At 41.9% G+C, this 23,872-nt stretch overlaps 1 protein-coding gene across 3 annotated transcripts in view; it reads right to left on the bottom strand.

Moving 5' to 3' along the window:
* SMAD4 (SMAD family member 4) overlaps nucleotides 1–18,874 on the bottom strand; it is a 57,257-nt gene extending 38,383 nt beyond the window's left edge. For 2 of the 3 annotated variants that reach the window (XR_011563847.1, XM_019986710.2), the window contains exon 1: nucleotides 18,735–18,874. The gene's annotated coding sequence lies outside the window, so the exon portion shown is untranslated. Of the gene's footprint in view, nucleotides 1–18,423; nucleotides 18,441–18,734 lie in introns of those variants that run through there. The other variant, XM_070779084.1, reaches the window with a different exon arrangement.
* Nucleotides 18,875–23,872: the final 4,998 nt, after the last annotated feature.

The raw sequence follows: 23,872 nt of genomic DNA, 5'->3' as shown, positions 1-23,872 counted from the left end.
TGATGAATGTATAAATACATACAATGTAATATTATCTAGTCATAAAAAAGAATGAAGTACTGGTACATGCTTCAACATGGATGAACCTGGAAAACATGCTAAGCGAAAGTCACAGAAGGCCACTTGCTATATAACCCCATTTACATGAAACATCCAGAACAGGCAAAGCACCAAAAAAAAAAAAAAAAAAGTGGATAGGGGGGAAGAGTGAGGAGTGATTGCTAATATGTATGGAGCTTCCTTTGTGTCAGTCGCTCAGCCCTGACTCTTTTCGACTCCATGAACTATATAGCATGCCAGGCTCCTCTGTCCATGGAATTCTCCAGCAAGAATACTGGAGTGAGTAACCATGCCCTTCTCCAGATCTTCCGAACCCAGGGATCGAACCCACATCTCCGGTGTCTCCTACACTGCAGGCAGATTCTTTACCACTGAGCCACTAGTCTTTTAGGAGTAATGAAAATGTTCTAAAATTGATACTTGTGGTGGCTGCATAACTCTGTCACTACAGGGAAAACCATCAAATCATACACCTTAAAAGGGAGACTTTTATAGTATGTGAATTAACACATCAACAAAGTTATTATTAAAAGAGACACCACTAAACTCCTCAGAAGATTTTACCCATAAAAGCAACAAGGTAAATTCCTTTCAAAAGAAATTAAAATATAGGAAATTAATATTCATTAAAAATCCGTTCAACATCTATAACACAAACTAAGTTATCTAACCTCAAAATCTCACGTGAAATAAAGAAAAGGCCATCAGCCTAAGAACAAAGGCAACGAAGCAGGAGCAGAGGCTGTTCTCATGCCGGGTTGTTCTGCACGCGTTTGCTAATGTTGCTGTGTCCCATGCTTGTTTTACTTTTATTTTCTTTGGCTGTTTACTTGAATTTTAAAAACTCATTCTCCACTACCAAATTAATAAAACTAACTCATCAGTCTGCCAAAATCGATTCCTCTTCTGACAACCTTTACTTGCACAGCTTGCTGATGTGCTCAGTCGTGGCCGACTCTGCGATCCCCTGGACTGTAGCCTGCCAGGTTCCTCTGTCCGTGCAATTTTCCAGGCAAGAATACGGGAGTGGGTTGCCATTTCCTTCTCCATGTACAGCTTGACCACCACTCAATTACCCAGCTCTGGAAAGCCTGGTAAATCATCTCTGACCTATCTGTCTCTGACCTCCACTACATTCTCTCATAAAGTTACATGATTCTTTACCTTGGTCGTTTCCACCAATTCCTATTCTATCAGACACTGATGTAGTTCTGGGCTTCCTTTAAATTTATATTACTTGATATTTAAAACATACTCCCTCTTTTTGTTATCTATTTTATATAAACACCTAACCCAGGCAAACAGAAACACATTTTTCATGTATCTTTGATTACTGAGCTACTTGCCCACATTCAATAAATACATGCTGAAGGTGTACTTTTCAGATAACCAGAGATTACCTGCCTGGTGGGTTCTGAAGTTGAGAGATATGGATTAGAATCCCAAGTCTTACACTAAATAGTGGGACAGATTAAGTTACTTCAACTCTCTCTCCGAACCTGGATTAAAAGGAGAATATACAGAGCTCAAAGTGGAAAAATCTATATAAAGGTGTCTAGCACGTAACGCTGAGTAAAAAGGAGAACTTTCTGAATACCAAAATGTTTAATTGTTTTAAAGAGATTTTCCTACATTACGCATTTTTCTGCATTTTCTCTTATTAAAATTTGTCCAAGAAAATTTAGTAGGGCAGGAACAGCAGTAAACCACCCATCCAGGACTCATAACCCAAAGGCATACAGGAGTCAGGCAAATTATATAAATGAATAAAATGTGGCAGGTGTAAAGAAAAGTACTAGGCAAGCAAGTGCGCGTCCATCTAAAGTGAGCAGCCGATACTCCCAGCAGAAGTAGCATTTGAGCTGCCACATTTTCAAAGCCCATCTGTATGTCAAAAATAAGTACTGGCAACTTACTTGCAGGGAAAGGGGAGGAAGGAATGAGAAAGAGAAACTACTGTGGATGCCAAACCAAACACACCTTCAACTCAAATCTGTCCCAAGAGAACCATCAGTTTGAAAACTCAGAAAACCAACCTCATAACAATTTTAATTTCTAGACTGAAAGCTCTCAGGGACAGGGAGTAATACTTGTCTTACTAATCATTATGTGCCCACAGGACATATAAGTGCTTCTTCTTATTAAACGAATGCAGTCATGTCCAGGCTATTTCTTTTGCCTAACAGTCCCATATCCAGTTCCACTTTATCTACTCGGTAAATTCCTAGCCACCTTTCAAAGTGCAGTGTAAATGTCTCAATGCCTCCAAGAGTTTCCCCTAACACACTGTCTCCTCTCACCGCAATCCTGAAGGAGAACTACTTCCCTGGTATGTTTACTGTGTGCCCTATTATATCACTTCACACCACTCTCAAAACCACACCCCAATTACAACTCAACACATTATATTGTAGTTATATGATTATGTATTTGCTTCACACCGTGTTGCCAAAGTTTAGAAAATGGCAGTACTTTCTCATCTTAGAAATTCCCAGTACAATGCCCTGTTCCTTTCATATACTAGGTAAATGCTTACAAGCTGACTATAGTTTTTTAATTCAGTATCATTACCTTGCAACAAATTTGGAAGAATGCAAACACTTATGTCGCTGAATTCATTCTGACATTACATCCAAAAGACTTGTTCCACCTTATAATGTAATTAAGGATAAATTAAATTCAGATGACCATCATATCTACTACTGTGGGCAAGAATCCCTTAGAAGAAATGGAATAGCCCTCAGTCAACAAAAGTCCAAAATGCAGTGTGTGCATCTTGTGTGCGATCTCAAAAACGACAGAATGATCTCGATTCATTTCCAAGGCAAACCATTCAACATCACAGTAATCCAAGTCTATGCCTCAATCACTTATGCCAAAGAATCTGAAGTTGAAAGATTCTATGAAGACCTACAAGACATTTCGCAACCAACACCAAAAAAAAAGTTGTTCTTTTCATCACACTGGAGTGCAAAAGTAGGAAGTCAAGAGACACCTGGAGTAGCAGGCAAGTTTGGCCTTGGAGTACAGAGTGAAGCAGGGCAAAGGATAACAGAGCTTTGCCAAGAGAACACACTGGTCATAGCAAACACCCTCTTTCAACAACATAAGAGAAAGCTCTACACATGGACATCACCAGATGGTCAATATCAAAACCAGACTGATTATATTCTTTTCAGCCAAAGATGGAGAAGCTCTACACAGTAAGGAAAAAACAAGACCTGGAGTTGACTACGGCTCAGATCATGAGCTCCTTATTGCAAAATTCAGACCTAAACTGAAGAAAGTGGAGAAAACCACTAGGCCATTCAGGTATGATGTAAATCAAATCCCTGATAATTACAGTGGAGGTTGACCAACAGATTCAAGGGATTAGATCCGGTAGACAGAGTGCCTAAAGAACTATGGGTGGAGGTTTGTAACACTGTACAGGAGGTGATGACCAAAACCACCCCAAAGAAAAAGAAATGAAAGAAGGCAAAGTGGTTGTCTGACAAGGCTTTACAAACAGTTGAGAAAAGAACAGAGGTGAAAGGTAGAGGACAAAGGGAAAGATATACCCAACTGATTGCAGAGTTTCAGAGAACAGCAAGGAAAGATCAGAAAGTCTTAAGTGAACAATGCAAAGAAATAGAGGGAAACAATAGAATGGGAAAGACAAGAGATCTCAAGAAAACTGGAGATAGCAAGGGAACATTTCATGCAAAGATGGGCACAATAAAGGACAGAAACAGCAAAGACCTAACAAAAGCAGAAGAGATTAAGAAGAGGTAGCAAGAATACACAGAAAAACTATACAAAAAAGATCTTAATGACCCAGATAACCACAATAGTGTGGTCAATCACCTAGAGTCAAACATTCTGGAGTGTGAAGTCAAGTGGGCCCTTCTAAGAAGTATTACTACAAATAAAGTTAGTGCAGGTGATGAAATGGCAGCTGAGCTATTTCAAATTCTAAAAAATGATGCTGTTAAAATGCTACACTCAATATGTCAGCAAATTTGGAAAACTCAGCCTTGGCCACAGGACTGGAAAAGGTCCGTGTTCATTCCAATCCTAAAGAACATTCTAACTATCATACAATTGCACTCATTTCACATGCTATGAAGGTAATTCTCCAAATCCTTTAAGCTAGGCTTCAGCATCACATGAACTGAGAACTTACAGACGCACAAGCTGGATTTAGAAAAGACAGAGGAACCAGAGATCAAATTGCTAACATCTGTCGGATCATAGAAAGAGGAAGGGAATTCCAGAAAAATATCTACTACTGCTTCATTGACTATGCTGAAGTCTTTGACTATGTGGATCACAACAAACTGTGGAAAAATTCTTAAAGAGGTGAGAATATCACACCACTTTATCTGTCTCCAGAGAAACCTGAATTGAGGTCAAGAAGCAACAATTAGAACTGGACATGGAACAACAGACCAGTTCAAAATTGGGAAAGGAGTACATCAAGGATATACAATGTCACCCTGCTTATTTAACTTATATGCAGAATACATCATGCAAAATGCCGAGGTGGATGAAGCACAAGCTGGAATCAAGACTGCCGGGAGAAATATCAATAACCTCAGATATGCAGATGATACCACTCTAACGGTAGGAAGTGAAGGGGAACTAAAGAGTCCCTTGATGAGAGTGAAAGAGGAGTAAAAAGCTGGCTTAAAATTCAACACTCAAAAACTAAGATCATAGCATCTGGTCCCATCAGTTCAGTTCAGTCGCTCAGTCGTGTCCGACTCTCTGCGACCCCATGAATCGCAGCACGCCAGGCCTCCCTGTCCATCACCAACTCCCGGAGTTCACTGAGATTCACGTCCATCGAGTCAGTGATGCCATCCAGCCATCTCATCCTCTGTCATCCCCTTCTCCTCCTGCTCCCAATCCCTGCCAGCATCAGTCTTTTCCAATGAGTCAACTCTTCCCATGAGGTGGCCTAAGTACTGGAGTTTCAGCTTTAGCATCATTCCTTCCAAAGAACACCCAGGGCTAATCTCCTTTAGAATGGACTGGTTGGATTTCCTTGCAGTCCAAGGGACTCTCAAGAGTCTTCTCCAACAGCAAATAGATGGGGGAAAGTGAAAACAGTGACAGATTTTATTTTCTCAGGCTCCAAAATCACTGTGGACAGTGACTGCAGCCATGAAATTAAAAGATGCATGTTTCTTAGTGGGGGGGTGGGGCGGGGGGTGGTGTTAGCTATGATAAACCTAGACAGTGGATTAAAAAGCAGAGACATCACTTTGCCAAGAAAGGTCTGTATAGTCAAAGCTACGGTTTTTCCAGCAGTCATGTACAGATGTGAGAGCTGGACCATAAAGAAGGCTGAGCGCCAAGAATTGATGTTTTTGAACTGTGGTGCTGGAGAAAACACTTGAGAGTCCCTTGGACTGCAAGGAGACCAAACCAGTCAACCCTAAAGGAAATCAACCCCGAGTAGTCACTGCAAGGACAGATGCTAAAACTGAAGCACTAATAATCTGGCCACCTGATGTGAAGAGCGGACTCACTGGAAAAGACCCTGATGCTGGAAGATTGAGGGCAGGAGGAGAAGGAACAGAGAATGACATGGTTGGATGGCATGACTGACTCAATGGACATGAATTTGAGCAAATTCAGGGATATAGTGAACAACACGGAAGTGATCAACCTGGTGTGATGCAGTCAATGGGGCAGCAGCGTCAGATACACTGAAAAACAACAACCAAGCACCTGAGTGCAACTATTTCATCACAATCTCACTATCAGATGTAACCACCTCTAAAATTTAAGCTATTTTTGGCCCTAACAGTATCTCAGAAAACGTTTTAATTGCACATTTCTCTGAAAAGTAGTAGAAATATTCCTATGACCACAAGTGTCTGAAATATAATAGGGGCATACAGGTGTTTTCCTAAATTAAACAGTTCTAGATTACAATTTTTTAAAGAGTGATATGGAATGACAGTAGACAAGAGCATTTAAGTGGTATAAACAAATGCACAGATTTTAACCAAAGTTCTAGTAGCATGACTGTAAGTTAACATCTCTCTAAATTCTCTAGTCTATAAAATGGAAACAGTATCTGCCTTGCCAAGTTTACAGACTGGCTATGGTAATCAAATGCAACAGTGTATACATCAAAGCAACCTGGGGACCATAAATTGGCCAATTCAACAAACACTGTATCCCCTCTGAACAAAGCACTGAGATTCAGAAACAAGTAACAGGTAGTCAGAAAATGGTGCTCTAGGAGAACACCCCATTTTTGTAACAATTTATATCACCTCATTAGCTATCCTGAAACAAATTTCTAACCTACTTAGGATTTTTAAAATAAACAATACCCTAATATAAAGGGGGGAAAAGATTAATATATAACGCAGTATATATTTCAGTAAAAATGCTCAAGCATATCAACAAAATTAGAAAGTATAATCAAGAGGTTAGATGCTAGGACATATATGGTAAATCACCATAAATATGACAGCTATGAATTTAGACCTTCCAAGACAGGTATGTTGTTTTGACACAATGGCATTGTAGTCAGTGACATGGATTTTCCAAAATGTTAACTGCTGATAAAGTTCCAACAACTTCAGTTAAGAAACTGAATTAACAGGACTGACATGTATACACTACTTTATATAAAATAGATAACTAGTAAGAACTGACTGTTCAGCACAGGGAACTCTATACAACACTCTGTAATGATCTATATGGGAAAAGAATCTAAAATAGAGTGTACATATGTATAACTGATTCACTTTGCTCTATAGCAGAAACATGACATTGTAAACCAACAATACTCCAATAAAAAGTAAACAAAAACATAGAAACTTAATTCCCCAAAACTGAATATATATTAAGATGGAGCTAGGGTCCAGACTATTTGTTTTCCTTCTGCATGAATATTCTGGGCATTTGAAAGCACTGTGGAAAGCAAAGGATTCTTTACAGTCTCTCCCATGCAGGATGTCATGCTCATTCCCCATGCACCAAAGTTCCTCCCACTAACTTCCACAACATCTCTTAAACAACAGTTGTTGTTGTTCAGTCCTTCAGTCATGTCCAACTCTTTGTGACCCCATGGACTGCAGCACACCAGGCTTCCCTGTCCTTCACCATCTCCCAGAGTTTGCTCAAACTCATGTCCATGGAGTCAGTGATGCCATCCAATGATGTCATCTTCTGTCACCCCCTTCTCCTCCTGCCCTCAATCTTTCTCAACATCAGGGTCTTTTAAAATGAGTCAGCTCTTTGCATCAGGTGGCCAAAGTGTTGGAGTTTCAGCATTTATTCCACTGAGAACCACTGACTGAGACAATCCAAACATATCATTATACTAAGTAACAGATGCCTAAAAGAGGTAGAAATTAAAGTGATCCGGAAATAGGAAAGCATGGAAAATCCACAAGTTAGCTAAGTCTTAGCATGATGTATCAGTCAAGCGAGGCTAGTCTATGTCACAGTGACACAGACTCCCCAAAATCAGCAGCCTAAAACAAAGCTTTGTTTTCTGCATAAACTAAACGTCAATCACAAATATATGCCCAGAATAGCAATGTTCATCTCTCACAGATTAGGCTAAGAAAGCTCCATTTCTACATGTCCTTAAATGACAGGGGGAAAGATCAGTTCAGTTCAGTTCGGTCGCTCAGTTGTGTCCAACTCTTTGCAACCCCATGGAGTGCAGCACGCCAGGCCTCCCTGTCCATCATCAACTCCCGGAGTTTACCCAAACTCATGTCCATTGAGTCGGTGATGCCATCCAACCATCTCATCCTCTGTTGTCCCCCTCTCCTCCCAACTTCAATCTTTCCCAGCATCAGGGTCTTTTTTAATGAGTCGGTTCTTCACGTCAGGTGGCCAAAGTATTGGAGTTTCAGCTTCAGCATCAGTCCTTCCAATGAACATTCAAGACTGATTTCCTTTAGGATGGACTGACTGACTGGATATCCTTGCAGTCCAAGGGACTCTCAAGAGTCTTCTCCAACAACACAGTTCAAAAGCATCAATTCTTCGGCGCTCAGCTTTCTTTATAGTCCAACTCTCACATCCATACATGACTACTGGAAAGACCACAGCCTTGACTAGATGGACCTTTGTTGGCAAAGTAATGTCTCTGCTTTTTAATATGCTGTCTAGGTTGTTCATAACTTTTCCTCCAAGGAGTAAGCGTCTTTTAATTTCAAGGCTGCAGTCACCATCTGCAGTGATTTTTGGAGCCCAAAAGAATAAAGTCAGTCACTGTTTCCCCATCTATTTCCCATGAAGTGATGGGACCAGATGCCATGATCTTTGTTTTCTGAATGTTGAGCTTTAAGCCAACTTTTTCACTCTCCTCTTTCACTTTCATCAAGAGGCTCTTTAGTTCTTCTTCACTTTCTGCCATAAGGGTGGTGTGTCACCTGCATACCTGAGGTTACTGATATTTCTCCCGGCAATCTTGATTCCAGCTTGCACTTCATCCAGCCCAGCGTTTCTCATGATGTACTCTTCATATAAGTTAAATAAGCAGGAGGAAAGATAGTATAACTCATACTCTGGCTTTTATTTATTTATTTTTTTATACTCTGGCTTTTAAAGGCTGACTATTGCTTCTGCTCACACTTGATGGGCAGTCATATGGCCGTGCCAGTGCTTCTCAACCAGAGCAACTCTGTCCTTCTAGGAACATTTGGAAATGTCTAGAGACATTTTTGACTGCCACAACTGGAATGGGGGAGATGGGGGCAGTGGCGGTGGTGGAGGGCAGAGTACTACTGGGTATCTAGTGGGTCGAGACCAGGGCTACTGCTAAACATCGTGCAATGCACAGTACAGCACCCCGTAAGAAAAATTTACCAAGCCCAAAATGTCAATAGGGCTGACAAACCCAGGCTGACAAACCCAGGACCAAGGCTAATTTCAAGGTCGGGGAGGGAGATAAAGAGAAATACAATATTATCAGGCACCAGAAGAGCCATGAGAATATTGATGAAATAGTACTACCACATGTGAGTAAGAATTTGCCAAGCTGAAGGAAAACCATAGGAAAAAGCAGAGGGACAGGAGTGTAGATGTTTCACCTTGAGCAGGTTTACAGTAGGAAGGGTAGGGGGAGGAGAAACAGCATTGGATCTGCATTAAAGAAAACCTTCGTGGCAGCAAGAAGATAGCTTTGCAAAGAGGAAAAGAAAACCAGTTAGGAGACAGTGATGAGTGGGCCTAGACTAGGGGCATGGGCAATGAAAACCAACAGGACACTTCTAGGCAGAACAAACGAGAATTTTTTTAGTCAACTGCATACAAGGAGTGAAAAGAAAACAGTCAAAAGATGGCCCATTTCCTAGATAGGTTTACTGAAAGATGAATAAAAGATTTGAAAGTGGTTAAGTAACAAAATCAGCTTTAAATATGCTGTATTAACAGCCCATTAAAGATGTTAAGCCTATGTGAAAGTCTCTAACACACAGATATTAGATAGAGTCACTGTAATAGAACGACAATCCCATTGCAAAGGGGTGATTAATGGGAAGCAGGAAGTCAGCAAATGGGACAGAGGTATGTTCTTACATCTACCTATTTTCTGTTTTGTCCGTAGCCTTGCTATTAAACATAAGGTGCCACCTGAAGTTGACCATAGATCTAGAAGCAACTCCATGAAGTATAAACCCACAATAATTAAAATACTCAGTAAAATTAAACAGGCTGAGTGCTGCCTGGAGAGGCTCTCATGGAGATTCATGAACTGTGATTAATGAATGCTGCCATTTTTTAATTTCTCAGAAGTCTGTTTACTTTTGGATGATTACATTTGTAAAACAAACACAGAGGCATATTTTCTAGAAGTTATACATATCTTAGTCAAGGATCAAGTATGGGAATATTTGAGAAACTGCTTAAGTTTAACAAGAAAAAAAAAAACAGCCTAGCCTGGTGAAGTATCATTAGAAAGAATTCTAAACAAGCGTGCACCAGGGGTGGAGCGGGAGAGGGCGCAAGCTTAATTCAATTACCTGAAGACCCAAGTTACCTGAAGCACAAGTTACAGCCTAGACTGAGCCTCATCAAAATGAGGGCAGCTGGAGGAAAACCTCCAAGAGTACAAGGACTTATATGCACAGTATTAATTGGCTCAGAAGGTAAAGAATCTGCCCGCAATGCAGGAGACCCAGGTTCAATCCCTGCATCCGGAAGATCCCCTGGAAAAGGGCATGACAACCCACTCCATTCTTGCCTGGAAAATCCCATGGACAGAGGAACCTGGCAGGCTACAGTCCATGGGTCACCAAGTGTTGGACACAACTGAGTGACTAACACTTTTCAATGATTATAAAGATTTAAGATAAGAATAATACAAAGAAACAAAAAGAACATTTTTGTGATAACTTTTAAGATGAACTACAAGGGACAAATTTTAAAATGTTTGCTGTTCACCCTCTGGGCTTAGGTTTAAATGTCATACTGGTATACCAATTTCCTAAATAATTTAATAATTAATAATCTTATTGTAAAATTAAGTTTTCTGAATGAATATATTAAAGGTTGCTAAAAGAAGTATCAATAAAGTCCTCTAGTTGACATGTTTTTTGTCTGCCAGCATATATTTTCCTTTCTGTAACAGTACTCTGATTTCCCAAGGAGAATCTACCTGGGAAAGTAGGATAATCCCACTTGTGCCTAACCATAGTCACCTCCATGGCATATCAGCTGTTTCAAAAATGGGAGAGGACCCAAGTCAGGCTAACGACAGCTCTAGGACTTCTGTTGGAACTACAGAAAAAATTTAAAAAGGCCTTTCTTTGCTGGACCTGAACTTGAAGCTGGGAGTAGTCAGTCTGGAGCCTGCCTGCCTGCTAAGTCACTGCAGTCGTGTCTGACTCTTTGAAACCACAAGGACTGTAACCCACCAGGCTCCTCTGTCCTTGGGATTCTCCAGGCAAGAATACTGGAGTGGGTTTCCATTTCCTACTCCAGGGGATCTTCTTGATCCAGGGATCAAACCCACTTTTCTTATGTCTCCTGCACTGGCTGATGGATTCCTTACCACTAGCACCACCTGGGACCCTACCTGAGACTTAAACTAACCGAAAGGGAAGCACAACCAGAAGACAGAATCCTGATGACACTGGCTCCTTGTGATCCCAGATCCAGCACTCTGAGCCCAACTCTGATTCAGACCAAATCAATGAATTCCCTTTTCACTTGACTGCAACGTATTTCCCAAATTAACTGAACAAAAATTGACTTGAGGACCTACTGTACAGCACAGAAAACTATACTCAATATTTTATGATAATTTATAAGTAAAAAAGACCTGAAAAAAAATATATGTATCTGAATCACTGCACTGTCCACTTGAAACTAACACGATATTGTAAATCAACTCTATGCTTCAATTTTTTTTTAAACTGAGTTAATAACATTCTCAGAGATAAGAGTAATATAATACAAACCACATATATCAACAATAATAACCAATAATTTTGTCAGTAACACAGATAACGAGTTACTTTAAAATAGCAGTTGCCAAACTGGTCTCCAGTCCACTTACTTACATGCTTAATTATTGAGAATTCCAAACAACCTTTGTTTACATGAGTTACACCTATTAATATTTACCATATCACAAATTAAAAATGTTTACTCTATCCAATTAACTTAATAAACCCATTACATATTAATATAAATGTTATGAAAAATAAGTATTTTCTTAAACAAAAAAGTCAATATTCAGAATGACATCATTTTTGTTTTGGCAAATTTCTTTAATGTCTAGCTTAAGAGAAGACAGCTGGATTCTCATAAGTGCTGCTGCATTCAATCTATTGTGATGTTTAATGTTTATGAAGAAAATACACCTTACACAGATAAGTAAGTAATTGGAAAAGACACGAATATTTTAATGGCCCTTTTATATAATGATGGCTGTTCATCTTTTATTCAACGCAAAATGCAACAAATGGCAATTCCTAAAAGTTAGTTGCAATGTGGAATCTGAAACTATCAGTGAATTTCTTGGCTCTGTTACACAAAAATCCACTGGTCCATATTACCCTTTGAATGGCTCTCCTACCCACACATGATTTGTAACATCATGCATTGGTCATCCAGAAAATACTGGTTCAATGAGTTATACAGACCTTCCCAGGGTTGACACATTTCTTATAGAATATATTTTTTTAAAATCACATTCTTAAATATCACCACCAATCTCATCAGAAAAATCTTTTAAGTATGGGGAAGCTGGCAAGCCCACGGTGACAGGTACACATTTTCCAGAAATCTAATTTTCACTTAAAAGACTAGATTCTTATCACTGGTAGCAACCAGTTATTATCCTTGAATGGCAGGCTCATTTCACTCACTTTCAAGGAAAATGCCTGCCAAATATCCAAGTCTAAGTACTGACAGTTTATTATTTTTTTAAGTAAAAATAAAAGTGGTGTTCCATTTAAAAAGTGGCGAGTGGTTTTCCTAGAGATGAACTTTGTACATAGATGTGCAGAAAAACTTTATGCACACCTCAATTTTTTAAATATTTATTTATTGTTGTTGTTTAGTGGCTAAATTATGTCCGACTGTTTGCGACCCCATGGACTGTAGCCCCACCAGGCTCCTGTGTCCGTGGGATTTCTCCAACAAGAATACTGGAGTGGGTTGCCATTTCCTTCTGGGGATCTTGCCCATCCAGGGATTGAATTCTATAGTCTCCTACATTGGAAGGCGGATTCTTTATCACTGACCCACCAGGGAAGCTCAATTTATTAACTTATTTAACATTTATGTGGCTGTGTTGGGTCTTAGTTGCATCATGCAGGATCTGCTGCAGTGAACAGACTTGTGGTGCGTGGGCTCAGCAGCCACAGCAGGTGGGTTTTACTTGCTCTGTGCACAGCACGCAGCACGGTGGATTTTAGTTTCCTCTCCAGGGAATCGAACCCGTGTCCCCTGCAGTGCAAGGCAGATTTTTAACCAGTGGACCACCAGGAAGTCTCCACACATTTATTTAATCATACTGAAAAGACATGCACTCCACGGTAGAGATTTTAAAAATTAAAACATTTTACTGCTTTACCAAGGAAATTTTTAAGTGAAATTGGCATTTTTTTTTCAAATGCTTAACATGTGTTTAGTACCACTGCCTTGATTCAAACTAAGGTGCCAGAAGTTTACCCACCACTGCTTCCTCATGATCAGTGCAAATGCCAACACAGCAACAGTGCACATAATGTCTGTTTTATTATAAGAATGATTTTGGTTTCATGAGCCCCTAGAAGGGACATGGAGATCCCCGGGAGTCTGTCAATCACACTTTGGAAAACACTGTTTTAAAAGATTGTAAAGTAGGGTGGATTTTAATAACTGGAAACTGAAAAATACATTTCATAAAACCTCATAATTGAAGACTATCAAGTCATCAAGCTTATTCTTTCAAACAGGGGCTATATCAGAATTCCCGCAGGTCACACCAGCCCTACTAAATCTATACTGAGTGGGGCCCTAACTTTAAAAGCACCCAGAGTCTGAGGTGCTATCAATTTCACAAAGCACTGATGTCGTCTGTACTAGTCTACATGTTTCACTTTACAAATTACCAGAAAGACAATGGAACAAACTGCAATGTCACGGATATATGAAACTAGTAAAAAGACTAATTACATAGAAATTGTGCCATTTTTCTTATTATTAGCCAGCTGCTTGATTTCAACATCTGTACACATAAAATTCTTCCTTCATCTAGTTTTGGTAGACCTGTATGACATAGATGCACTGAGTGTTACTTTAAACAATAATTTCTCTTTATCTCATCACATTAAGCACTACTTTCAGTTGTCCTCTCATCAGATGATTCAATTATTACAATGACTGGCCACCTACTGATATCGGATGCTCCAGAATTCACTAGTGAATACCATAGATAAACAACCTTAACCCAGTCTTACATTGAGAAATACATTTTGAAAAATGTAAAAGATCTGAATTACACACATTCATCTACATTAAGATTTAAAAAAATTATACCTTACTCATACCAAAGACAAATATTCAGCAGAAGTCCTTTTTTTTTTTTTTTTAACATCATAAAGAAGATTGGGGTTTGATGAATTTTAAGTAAATTACTCCAGTGCATCAAGGACTGCAAAATAAAGCTTATACTGCATCAAAACAGATGAAGCAACGAAGATAAGCATACTAACATATCCAAACACTTTAAAATCAAGAGGTTCTTTTATTTTTTTTTAAACAATATAGACTCCCATGCCTCCTCCACTCCATTCTCATCCTGAATCCGTGTGTTTGGGGGATGGGACGTACAGCAGGGACAGAGAATATCCTGTTTTATTTTTTTAAATAGCTCGTCCAGATGCAACTACTGGCAAACCAGCACTTGTGAACTACTTCAGGTAATGTAAATGGAGAACTGATCATGCTCTCCTGGATGATCTCTAAAAAACTGCTAATGGGGCTTCCCTGATGGCCCAGTAGTTAAATAAGAATCCGCCTTGCAATGCAGGGAACACTGGTTTGACCCCTGATCCAGGAAGATCCCACAAGCTGCAGGGCAACTAAGCCCATGTGCCGCTGCTACTGAAGCCCAGGCCTAGAGCCTGAGCTCAGCCACAAGAGGAGCCCCGGCCACGAGAAGCCCTTGCACTACAACCAGAGAAGGCCTGGGCCCCGCAACAAAGACCCAGCGCAGCCAAAACTAAATAATTCATTTTTTTAAAAGAAGAACTCACTAGTTGGGCTTGTTGAACAACCGTCTCATAGTGTGTAAGTTAACCTCTGACAGTAAAATCTAAATCAATGCAACTCCCTTCTCAGGAACCAATGAAGTGACCAGTTAATTGTTGCCTACAAAATACAATGGTTTCCAAGCAGATCAACCCCCTATGAAGACCAAATTCCCACTGGGAGTTTAGATGCAAAGTTCAGCACCTAACCCAAGTCATTAGTCTTTAAAAGGAGCCCAAGTAAGCATTTTAGAATATGTTAAAATATCAACTTCCTATTTAGGATAGCAATGATAAACCAACTTCTCAGCAGGGGAAATACAGCTTCCTAAAACTTGCTACCAGACAAATCAAATGAATTGAAAAATGAAGAAAGGTTCAAACAGGAGACAGAGGGACAGACTTGGAAGCAAAAGAAATATGGCAATACCTTCAAGGAACCATGTGAATGTGTATATCCCTGTATTAAAGAATGTAAAGCTGACACAGTGAAACAGTTAAAAAATTTAAAAAAGAAGTCAGAGGACCCTGTAGCTCAACCATTTTGGAACTCTGATCTGGCTGCAACCCAAGCCAACTGAGTCACAATTTCTGGAAGTGCGATCCAGCCATCAGTATTTTGCAAAACTCCCCAAGAGACATCAAAACACAACCAAGGTTGAGAATCACTGCCTTAAACCTTAAGAGTAAAAAACAACAACAACAACAAAAAGATGAACGCCACACAGTAACAAGTTTTCCAAAATGCAAACAATTCTCATTTAAAATGTAAACAATGAAGTATAGACTTTAAATTTAAAGGTATTTAGAATTATCACCAACTTTAAATTAAGATGTAAAAACAGACTCTTTACAGTATGTAGTAGCCATCTGACCTATGATATAATTCACAATAGTAAATAATCAAAACTTAAGTTTTAAGATTCTAATGAGCTACCATCTCAGTTCTACATAGGTAAGTGCTACCCTAGTTTTTATCCACTCTCACGGTTAAAACAAATTTTCCTGGATGCCAAGTACACCATGTAATAGTGTCAAGGTGACACAACCTAAAATACTTTGTTCCTGAGAAGCTGGAATTTAGCCACATTTCCTATCACCAAAATTACACATTTTAGGATGAGGGGGAAAAAAATCCAAAAACTCTAAATATGACTCATTACTAAGCATATGTTTTGGCATATTATCTGTGCTAACAGTACTGAAAGTTGCTCAAATGAATAGTATCTAGACATATTTGTCAACTGCTTGAATTTCTCTTTTCTTTTTTGATGTTTTTTTAATTTCTCTTTTTAAAACAATTAAATCTTCATCAACTGTGGAGCAAAAAATCCAAAATTTAATAATTTAACAAAATGGTATTAAATTCTGGTTTAGGTTTATCTAACTCCTTTAACTTTGGTGTAGAAAACAATGAAATCAATTGAAACCATTTCCATCAGATTAGTTTTACACATAATAGTCACTTTTAATCATCACTAAAGCAAAACAAAAATTTCTGCCTAACTACACAATCTTGTAGGGTACAAAAATAAAGGAAATCCAAACATGTACAAAGAGCACTGAAATGACTAACATGTTCACTGAATGAAAAAAACTGGGGGGAAAAAAAAGAAAGAAGCATAAGCTAGAGGGGGACACAATAGAACTAAGTTTACACATAAGAAAAATAATGTATGTTCTCACCAAAATGGACAAAATTTTAGATGAGACTAAATATGCGTTTTACATATAATGAGGCAGATCCTGTAGGGTTAACTGCCCTAGTAGAGGCTTCAGCAATTCACGGCTCAATTAGAACAGTGTCTAATGATGTTACTATAACACCAGCTCAATCAGAAAAAAAACAACTTCCAAGCCAGAGAGCTGGAGTGTGACTGGACAGCATAAATTAGTTTAACACTTGGGCAAGGGGTGGGGGGTGGAGGGGAGGATCTGAAGGGGAATGCAGAAAAATAAATTAACACACAAATAGTGAAACAGCTCAACTAAAATGTAGCTTAAGAAAGTGAAGCACAGGTTTTTTATAAGCAAATAAGACTTGCTGCTTCCCAGTATAAGCAGAATTGCTTCGAACAGCAAAGCCATCGAAAAAGGTCAATGATGCACATAAAACTTATTTCAAAAAACTTCACAGTGACTTTCTCAGCACAGGTTTTCATTAAATCTGAAACCGCCTTGCAGTTTTTTCTAAGCTTAAGATACACAACCAAGGAACTTAACTAAACAAAGAAGTTTCTACACAGGCATTTAATTAAAAAATTAAGATGCAATATCTCTTTAAAGCAAGTTCCCCCCAAACCTGGAAAGCAAAGAAAAAGCCACTTCTATTAACAGATTCACAAAATGTTATATCAATTTTCTCTATAAAGGGTTTTAGTTTTAACTCCAACAACTTAAACCTACACAATTCATCACCACCCTTAGACCTAAACAGACTCCAAATTTTAAACACCTGGCCTACCTTTATTATATTTGTACTGTAACAAACCCAAAGTAAAACCGTAACATTTAAGGAAGAAACATTAATTTAAAAAATCATACTTTAAGATGATAATGGTATTAATCATTTACAACTTGAAATGTCAAATACTACTCAAATCCGAACTTTCCAAAAGAGAAAATAAATCCTTTAGCAGAAAAAGAAAAGCTGCACACTAGCACTCCCCAACTGAAATAAATTTGGTCTAAGCACAACACAGCAAAGACAACGTGTGAAAACTGCAATAAAAATTACTGAAATGCAGTTGACTAAATCTAGTAAAGTTCGTAAAGGTATTTATTTCTGTATTTTCTATTAGGACTAAATAGTTTCTACCAGAAAAAAAGTACTGAACCTTCTTTTTAAGCACTCTGAAACTGAAAGGATGCTAAGTCTTGCAAAAGTCAAAGGTTGTTAAAATCAGCCAAGACAACGTGCTTTTAGAAAGTCAATTCAGACTAATTAAAATGACTCCCCATTATATTTACTATTCCTAAATAAACTAGCAGTTTCACCTTTAAACTACAGCCTAAAAACTAAAGGCATCAAGAAACTAAATTCAAAATAAACTATTTGGAAACAGGCACATATACTTATTTTCAAAAATTTTACTACGGTTTTCTAGGGGGAAATATTAATAATCATCAATTTTCAGTAGAGTTTTATTTTTTTAAACCTCTCTATATTGCACACCCCCCCCCCCGAAAAAAAATCTTTCAAGTTAACGAAACACACCCACTTCTTCGAAAATCTCAAACTCAGCTTGAGAAATCACAAGAGCAGTTTGGGGCTTGAGATGGAGCCACCGCCCTACACAGCCTACACCGATTTCACGCTCGGTACTTGCAGTCGGAGCAATAAAATAAGTTGGCTCTTATTTTTCATTACGAGTGCGGGGCGGGGGGGTGGAAGCGGGCTGGTCAGTTAGGTGCTAATAATGTTTCCTGCACGCCGCCATCACCCACGGTACTCAAAAAAGTAAAGTCAACAAACCAAAGCCAGAAACACGAACTGGAGTGACACAACCAGGAAGAGAAAATAAGGGACAAAGAAAAAAAAACAACTGCTCGAGAAAAGAAATGAAGAGAGACCATTCACAACTTTCATTCAGACCGAAGGCAGCCCGCTCCCGCCCGGGCCGACACGCTCCGCCGTGAGGGACGGGGGAACTACCTCAGAACAACAAAGAGCGGCGACGGCCGCGGCAGCACGCCCAGCGCGGGCTCCACTCGGTTCCGCCGCGGACCCCGCGGGCAGCTCGGGGCCGCAGGACCGACTCCGGAGCCCGAGAGATGCGAGGCGCCGCGGCCCGGCTCGGCCCGGCCCGGCCCGTCAGGCGGCCGCGCCGGCTCTCCGGGCCGGGCCCGCCGGCTTCCCGCGCGCGCTCCCCGCCGCCGCCGGGAGCCCGCCCCGGGGCGGGGAAGCCGCGGGCGGGGGCGCGCGGGCCCAGCCCGGGAGAAGGGGAGGGGGACATGGCGCGTTACCTGGGCCCGGGCGACGGCGAGGGGCTTCCGCTCTCCCGCCGCGGCTCGTCCCTCCGCCCGGCGGGCTCCGGCGCGCTCCTCGCCCCGCGCCCCGAGGCGTCCGGGCCAGGCCGCCCGCTCCTCGGCGCCGCGCCCCTGCCCGCGCGGGCCGGGCCGCCTCCGAGCTCCCGGGCCGCCCCGCGGCAGGGCCGGGGCAGGGGGATTGCCCCTCTCTCGGGGCGCCCGGCTCCCCTCACCCGCTCCCGCCCCTTTGGGCGGCCGCGGAGCCGAGGGGAGGGCGGGAAGGGAGCCTCCGGAGGACAGCGGGCGCCTACGAACGCGGGCTCCGCCACTCGAGCCGCTCCGTTACCGCGGCGGTGGCGGCGGCGACGACGACCAGGGCCGTGTTGTTGCTGCCAACTTGTCGGGAGGACACTGAGCATGCGCGCGCGGAGACCACATCCGGGTAATTTCAGGGTTTGGCCCTCTTCTCCCCCCGCTCCCCGCCTCCCCGCGCTGCTTTCCTTTCTCTTCGCTGCCCCCGCCCCGCACCCCCCGCCGGAGTGTCGGGAGGGTCGCTCTGCGCAGGCGCCCGCTGGCCAGTGCCGGCGGCGGGGAGCTCCGAATCCCGGCCTGGTCCCGGGCCCCGGCGGGGTGCGCTGCCCGCAAAGATCGCGGGAGCGGCTGCGCCCTGGGCGTCCCTTTGCCACAAAGTACCCAAACAGCGCGGGAGAGCTCGGCGTGTTAGTGGGTTTCTAGTAAGTTTATAAACAACGATCAGGAGGGCCTCGTTTTTTTGTTTTGTTTTTGTTTTTGTTTTTGTTTTTGTTTTTTTTGAGGACCTGCGTGGCCGCAAAAAAATGAGACTTTTTAACAGCTTTGCTTTGGGGAGAACGTAGCTGTAGCGGGTTATTTGGGAAAGAAACTGGAGTGACCGTACCTTCCCTCTCCGCCATTCCTGGGTCCCTGGATCCAGAGGTGTTTAAACTCACGAGATGCCTTCTTCGGTTGAGTAGGACAGATCATGGAACCACAGATTTGAGAGCCTGAACAGGTATTGAAATTCCTGAATGGTTCCTGTTGGAAGAGGTATAGGCGAAACCTCGGAGTTGGATGGGACTTTCGGGTCCTACAGCACACCTGTTAAGTAGGTTACCTGCTGGGTAAAGGAAAGATGTAAACTCCACTTTTGACCTTATACTTGTGCTTTTTGAAAAGTTTACAAGATGAATGCATTTACTCGATGTTTTTAAAGTTTCAGAAAACACATACTATTTACATATATATTTTTTTCTCACCAACCAGGAAATATTTCTGTTGAGGGTCCCACCAAGATTACTATCGGAAGGGAAGTCTTGTCGCTCAGAATCTGTCTTCTCCCCCAACCAAGTTTTACTCCCAGGCCCCTAACCCCATCCTGTGCTCTTTCCTTTTCTGCCCAACAGCCTCTAAAACTGTCGTCTTCAAACTGGTGTTCCCTGGGCTTTATGAAGACTTTCCAAGACTAGTTTTAAGGTGTTCATTTCCAGATGCCTCACTAGCGTGTGTTCTATGGTCTAAAACCGCTCAGTTTGGGACTTTCCTGGCCATCCAGTGGTTAAGCCTCCAGGACACAGGTTCAATTCCTGATGAGGGAACTAAGATCCTGCATGCGACCAGATTTTTTTTTATTATTAATTGTTCAGCTTAAGAAAGCACCTGAAGACACAGCATCCCCTTTCAAAACTGTTCAACTCCCACCATACAAACCCAAGTAAAAACTCACCCATTACTCAGACGCATAGATGCAAGATGTAGAAAACCTCTAGGACAATTCAGAGGAACGTTCAGAAAAATTTGTGTCCTGCTGAAAAGTGACTCAGAACAAATGGGTTATAAGTTGTACAAGTCAGGTGGCTTCCAGTTCTTTGCTATCAACAGCATTGAAGGAAAGTTTACGTGACTTGATAACAGATCACCGTGTGACTCTTGGGCAGTATACTTGGAAGAACTTAGAGAACGAGTAATATTGCTAAATCTAAACTTCTTCCATTCCTATCTCTAGTAGTTATCTGTACACACGCATCTTGTCACCTTTGCCGTACTCTATTGGAAGCAAATCACCAGTCCCACCCCCATCCAAGGGAAAGAGACCACACCGGGCATGTATTCCTGGAGGCCAGATCCTGTGGGGCCACATTAGAGTCTGTCTGTTCACTCATGCAAGGGACAGTTCCTATAAGCTCAACCTCCCCAGAATTTCTTCGGATTCCTTTCAGGTCCTGGTTTAAGGAAAACCTGACTTCCCTGGGGCACCATTTCCCCTTCCCCCCTCAATAGTAGGTCCTGTTTTTTCACCCGTGAGCCTCCTAGACTGGCCTTGGAGGTGAGGTAAGCATCCTGCTTGCACTGGCACCGTGTTTCGAGACCATCCTCTCTCTTCCCGATTCACCTGCAGCTTTAAGTCTTGTCATCCAGTGTCCCTCATCCTTGCTCACATTCCCCCTCATTTTTTTCATCATTTGCTCTCATCAGGCCCTCCAACACCATTTCAGTCCTAATCCCAGGCAGTTATCCTATAGCATGTATACTCCGACGATCATCCACCTTCCCTAACCTCTCAGTTCCTTGACCTCTCCTCCGAGGATCTAGTCCTACCCTCACTGTGCCTCTCGTTCCCTTGGCATAATCACGGGAGCCTCATCAAACTTGGCAACTTTCTTCATCATCACAATTTCAAACACCTCTCTCTGAACACTACCTCCCTTTTCCATATTTCCCTGTAGTACTCTAACCCCAACAGTTCTGCAACCCACTTACCACTCTTTCCCATCCTTAAAAGTGAGTCGCTCAGTCACTCGCTCACTCTTTGAGACCCCATGGACTATACAGTCCATGGAATTCTCCAGGCCAGAATAGTGGAGTGGGTAGCCATTCCCTTCTTCAGGGGGTCTTCCCAACCCAGGGATTGAACCCAGGTCTCCCGCATTGCAGGCAGACTCTTTACCAGCTGAGCCAGTCCCGTCCTTGACCAACTTAAATCCTGGCCAGTCATCCCACAGTCGCTCTCTTGCACACACTCTCAACCCTCTCCCCTCTTCCCACCTCATCGTGCTTACTGGGCAAAACCACAGCCCTGAATCAAGCCCGCTCTCCATCTGTTTCATGTCGGCCCTGTGCATCTGACTGTGGCTAAAGAACACAGTCACTAACCGGCTTCACTTTGATTTCTTCACCGTGAACTGCACATGGGCCTTTAGTGCTTGCTGCCCAGGAATCCTCCTTCCCTCCTCCGTTCTTCTAGATGTCAGACCTTCTCTGTCCTCCAACCTGTACCCTCTTCCCTCCCATCCTCACTGATTCACGACCTTGCTTCCTATTCCACTGAGAACGTTGAACCAATGACACAAAAACTTCCACAGAATCTCGCTGTCTCATCTACCCATAAACCTCATGCTAGCCTCTGTAACCTCTTCTCCACCCTCCCTTCCATTATACAGGTGAATTTTCCATGCTCCGAACTAAAGCTAGTGCCCTCGCTAAAGGCAGGAGACCTCAATATTTGTCTTGTTTGATCAAGATTATCACCATGACTCCACCATTGTCCCCCCTCCTCTTTTATCAATGTTTCCCTCTCTACTGGCTGATTCCCATAAGCTTATAAACAGCTCTTATTTCTCCAGTCCTACAAAATCTTCTATTTGATTCACTTCCACTAGCAATAACCTTCCCATTTTTCTGCTTCCTTTACAACAAAACTCCTAAGAGTTTCCTGTGCTTTCTCTTGTTCTTCTCCCACTCTAGAGCAATATAACATATACCATATGGTACAATTAATATAAAGATCAAAAGCATGCCAAATATAATGTGTATGTTACGACTGTACACATGTGTAATAGATTCACATCAACACACATGAGATTACGTATGTGTGTATTTTATGTTTTGAGCCAAGAGGGTCTCCCACACGCTCTTAAACCCCCTCCATTCATGCTTTCATCCTTATCACCGTATCAAAACTGTTCTTATTGAGGTCAACAGTGAACTTCACATTGCCTAAGTCCAATGACCTGTTCTCAACTATCATCTTAAATTGACCTGTCTGTAACAGCTGACACACCTAACCACTTGATTCACCTTTAAAAAAAAAAAAAACAAAACCTGCCCCCTCTTGCTTCTCCTCATCACTTCATCAGATCCTTCATTCCCTGACTTCTTTCTTTTTTGTTGATTCTGTCTCTTCTCCCAGACCTCATAATGGCCCAGGGCTCATTCTTTGGATTTCTTTTGTTTTATCTACTCACATTTCACTGGTGATCTAATCGGGTCTCCTGACTTGCAGTACCCTGTAAGATATATGGTATCATCATATAGGATGACAACTCCCAAATTTATACCTTTATCTCCAACTCCTCATCTGAACTCCAGATGATGATACCAGCAGCCTGCTACAGGTCTTCTCCCTCAGATCTCTTCAGCCCAACAACTTCCCTATCTCTGCTGATGACACGTCCATCCTTGAAGTTGCTTAGACCAAAAGCCCTGGAGTCATGCTAGACGTCCCTCTTTCTTATCCATCCCATGTCCAGTCCAGAGCCAAAGTATCCCTTACCACCTCCATTGGCCCCTGGTCTGTTCCACCATCACCTGATGCTACAGTTAGTCTTCTCAAAGTTCTCCCTGCTCTCATGCTTGCCCCTTAGAGTCTATTCTCAGCATAACAGCCAGAGTGATCCTCCTAAAATATACGTCTGCTTAAATCCCTTCTGTGGCTCCTCATTTTGTTCAGCCTAAAAGTCTATATCCTGTACCACGGCCACGCTTCTGATCCTTACCTCTCTGATCTCATCTTCTGTTCCTCCTCTCCTGGATGACTCTGCTGTGGACTTACTGACCTCCTACCTGACCTCAGAAGACACCAGCCAAGCTCTTAAGATAGGACCTCTGCATTAACTGTCCCCTCTTCTTGCCACCCACTTCCCCAGATATCTGCACTGCTAACTCTCTCACCTACTTTAGTCAAATGCCATCTTCTCCCTGAGGCCCACCCTGACCTTTTTAAAATCACAACCTATTCTGAACCCTCATCCTAAACCCCACGTCCCCCTTCCCCTGCTCTGTCCCCCCATAGCTCTTATCTTCTCACAGACTGTACTGTCTACTTATGTGTTCCATGTACT

Source organism: Bos indicus, chromosome 24 (assembly GCF_029378745.1).
Source record: "Bos indicus isolate NIAB-ARS_2022 breed Sahiwal x Tharparkar chromosome 24, NIAB-ARS_B.indTharparkar_mat_pri_1.0, whole genome shotgun sequence".
In the NCBI taxonomy this organism is placed as follows: domain Eukaryota; kingdom Metazoa; phylum Chordata; class Mammalia; order Artiodactyla; family Bovidae; genus Bos; species Bos indicus.
Note: the sequence above shows the minus strand (reverse complement) of the source record. Positions and strands in the feature narration are given on the sequence as shown.